The sequence below is a fragment of the Leptonotus elevatus genome, chromosome 12, assembly GCF_054856555.1.
Source record: "Leptonotus elevatus isolate MCC_2025b chromosome 12, RoL_Lele_1.0, whole genome shotgun sequence".
In the NCBI taxonomy this organism is placed as follows: domain Eukaryota; kingdom Metazoa; phylum Chordata; class Actinopteri; order Syngnathiformes; family Syngnathidae; genus Leptonotus; species Leptonotus elevatus.
Window position 1 is genome coordinate 2,887,693 of NC_141250.1, and position 4,032 is coordinate 2,891,724.

The 4,032-nt window shown below is 47.2% G+C and overlaps 1 pseudogene; it reads left to right on the forward strand.

The window, feature by feature from the left end:
• Positions 1-218: 218 nt before the first annotated feature.
• On the forward strand, positions 219-3,329 carry LOC147164256 (uncharacterized; annotated as a pseudogene).
• Positions 3,330-4,032: the final 703 nt, after the last annotated feature.

Sequence of the window (4,032 nt, forward strand, 5' to 3'; positions counted from 1 at the left end):
ACGATGAAGGACAGATGGTTGACTTTGCAAAAAGAATGGAAATGGCTGTCGTGAATACTTTCTTCCAGAAGAGGCAGGAACATAGGGTGACCGAGAAGTGTGGAGGTAGGAGTCCACAGGTAGACTACATCTTGTGTAATCTGTGTAATCTGCAGGAGATCAGAGACTGCAAAGTAGTGGTAGGTGAGAGTGTAGCCAGACAGCATAGGACGGTAGTGTGTAAGATGACTCTGGTGGTGAGGAAGACAAAGACGGCAAAGGCAGAGCAGAGGACAAAATGGTTGAAGCTGAAAAAGGAAGACTGTTGTATGACTTTCAGGAAGGAGTTGAGGCGGGCTCTGGATGGTCAGAAGGTGCTTCCAGATGACTGGACAACTACAGCAAATGTGATCAGGGAGACAGGTAGGACAGTCCTTGGTGTGTCATCTGGAAGGAAAGGGGATAAGGAGACTTGGTGGTGGAATGAGGAGGTGCAGAAGTGGGTCCAGAGAAAAATGTTAGCTAAGAGGAAGTGGGACACAGAGGATTGAAAAAAGTAGGAAGGAGTACAGGGAAGTGCAGCGTAAGGTGAAAGTAGAAGTGGCAAAGGCCAAACAAGGGGCTTACGATAACTTGTACGCTAGGTTGGACAGTAAGGAGGGAGAGACTGATCTATACAGGTTGGCAAGGCAAAGCGACAGAGATGGGAAGAACGTGCAGCAGGTTAGGGTAATAAAGGATAGATATGGAAGTGTGTTGACAGTTGCCAGTTGTGTGATGGGAAGATGGAAAGAGTACATTGAAGAATTGATGAATGAAGAAAATGAGAGAGAACGAAGAGTAGAAGACGTGAATGTTGTGGACCAAGAAGTAGCAAATATTAGTAAGGATGAAGTGAGAAGGGCATTGAAGAGGATGAAGAGTGGAAAGGCACTTGGTCCTGATGATATATCTGTGGAGGTATGGAAGTGTCTAGGAGAGGTAGCAGTAGAATTTCTGACTGAGTTGTTCAACAGGATCTTAGATAGTGAGAAGATGCCTGAGGAATGGAGGAGAAGTGTTCTGGTGCCCATTTTTAAGAACAAGGGAGACGTACAGAGTTGTGGCAACTACAGAGGAATAAAGCTGATGAGCCACACAATGAAGCTATGGGAAAGAGTAGTTGAAGCTAGAATGAGGGCAGAGGTGAACATTTGTGAGCAGCAGTATGGTTTTACCCCCCCCCCCCCCCAAAAAAAAAAAGAGTACCACAGATGCAGTATTTGGTTTGAGGATGTTGATAGAGAAGTACAGAGAAGGTCAGTAGGAGCTGCATTGTGTCTTTGTAGATCTGGAGAAAGCTTATGACAGGGTGCCCAGAGAGGAACTGTGGTTTTGTATGAGGAAGTCTGGAGTGGCAGAGAAGTATGTACAAGTGGTGCAGTACATGTATGAGGACTGTAAGACAGTGGCGAGGTGTGCTGTAGGTGTGAAGGAGGAGTTCAAAGTGGAGGTGGGACTACATCAGGGATCAGCTCTGAGCCCCTTCTTGTTTGCTATGGTAATGGACAGGATGACAGATGAGGTTAGACAGGAATCTCCATGGACTACGATGTTTGCAGATGACATTGTGATCTGTAGTGAGAGCAGGGAACAGGTGGTGGAGAAGCTAAAGGCGTGGAGGTTTGCCCTGGTAAGGAGGGGAATGAAGGTTAGCCGTAGCAAGACGGAGTATCTGTGTGTGAATGGGAGGGACCCAAGTGGAAGAGTAAGGTTACAGGGAGAAGAGACCAAGATGGTGGAGGAATTTAAGTATTTGGGGTCAACAGTCCAGAGCAATGGAGAGTGTGGAAAATAAGTAAAGAAGCGTGTGCAGGCAGGCTGGAACGGGCGGAGAAAAGTGTCAGGTGTGATAGAAGAGTTTCAGCTAAAATGAAAGGAAAGGTTTATACAACTGTGGTGAAACTAGCAATGTTGTTTGGTCTGGAGACAGTGCCACTGAGGAAAAGACAGGAGGCAGAGCTGGAGGTGGCAGAGATGAAGATGCTGAGGTTCTCTTTGGGAGTGACCAGGATGGATAGAATCAGGAATGAGTACATCAGAGGGACAGCACATGTTATAGAGGCTTTGGAGATAAAGTCAGAGAGGTTAGATTGAGATGGTTTGGACATGTCCAGAGGAGAGATAGTGAGTATATTGGCAGAAGGATGCTGAGTTTCCAAATGCCAGGCAGAAGGTCTTGAGCATAGGTGTCAAACTCCGGTCCTGGAGGGCCGCAGTCCTGCAGGTTTTGGATGTTTCCGTTCTCCAACGCAGCTGATATATGATCAGCTCATCAGCAAGCTCTGCATAAGCCTGATAACAATCCTTCTGATTGGAATCAGCTTGTGTTGGAAGAGGGAAACCTCCAAAACCTGCAGGATTACGGCCCTCGAGGACCGGAGTTTGACACCTATGGTCTGGAGGAAGACCAAAGAGGAGGTTTATGGATGTAGTTAAAAAGGACATGAACGAAGTTGGTGTGAGAACAGAGTATGCAGAGGACAGGGTTAGATGGAGGCAACTGATTCACTGTGGCGACCCCTGAAGGCAAAAGCCGAAATAGCAGAAGAGTTAAACAAATTTTTCTCCTGCTTTGAGGTGCCATTAGGGGGGGGGGGGGCATCAGCATACTCACCAGTCTGCAACGGCAGCACTATTGTGGTAGAGGAGTTCCAAGTGAGGCGCACGCTGAATTCCGTATAGCCAAGGAAAGCTGCTGGTCCCGACGGCATCTCAGGACAGGTGCTCAGGGACTGTGCAGCTCAACTGTCAGGGGTCTTTACCAAGATCTTCAACCAGTCCCTGAGCCAGGCCATTGTCCAACCCTGCCTGAAGTCTTCTATAATCACCCCGCTCCCCAAGAAAAATACCATCAGCAGTCTAAATGACTATCGTCTGGTTGCAATGACACCAATCATTACCAAATGTCTTGAAGAACTGGTTCGGTCACACCTCACCTCCATTTTACACCCCCGTCTAAACCCTCTTCTGTTTCTGTTTTTATTTCTGCATTTAATACTATTCTGCCTGAAAGACTGGTGGTCAAACTGAATGAGCTTGGAGTTTCTGATCCCATTTGCCATTGGATCAGAGACTTCCTGGCTGACCAGCGTCCACAGGAGGTGAGAGTGGGCCCCCATATCTCCTCGGTCATCCGTCTCAGCTCTGGCTCCCCTCAGGGCTGTGTGCTGAGCCCTTTGCTTTTCAACCTCTACACATATGACTGCACATCTACGCACCTCAGTGTAATGACTATAAAGTTTGCAGACAACACAACGGTGGTGGAGCTCATTTCAGGGGGGATGAGTCCCCATACCGGAGAGGAGTAGAGCGGTTGTCTGTTTGGTGTGCGGAAAATAGACTCCTATAGACTAATACCACAAAAACAAAGGAGGTTGTCATAGACTTCAGGAGGAAGAAATCAGAACTGCAGCCTATAACCATCGGTGGAGAATGTGTGGAGAGGGTTTCCAGCTTTCGGTTTCTCAGTGTGCAGATCGAAGACGACCTGACCTGGAGAGCCAACACCAGAGCCATCCTCAAGAAGGCCCACCGGCGACTCTATTTACTGAGGTTACTCAAAAACAATCTTATCGCACAGACATTGTTGGTGTCATTCAACCAGAGCTCAATTCAGAGCATACTTACATATTGCATTGGTGTGTGGTTCTCCAGTTGTACAGTGGCGGACAGATGAGCACTTCAACGGGTGGTTACTTTAGCTTCCTCCCTTCCCTGGACGATCTCTATCGACAGCACTGTTTGAAGAGAGCTAAACAAATCCTTGGGGATTTGTCCCACCCAGCGCACACACTTTTTGAGCGTTTTTACTCTCGCAGACGCTCCAGGACACTTAAGGCAATAACATACACACTCAGAAAGAGCTTTTATGCGAATGCCATTGAGGCACTCAATAATGATCAGGCGTGTTTTTGAACACTAGCTGCAACAAATCATGGTGTATTTTTCACCATAAGTCCTGTGTTCCTGTTGTTTACTTATTTACAATTGCCTGATTTATTAGTCTTATAT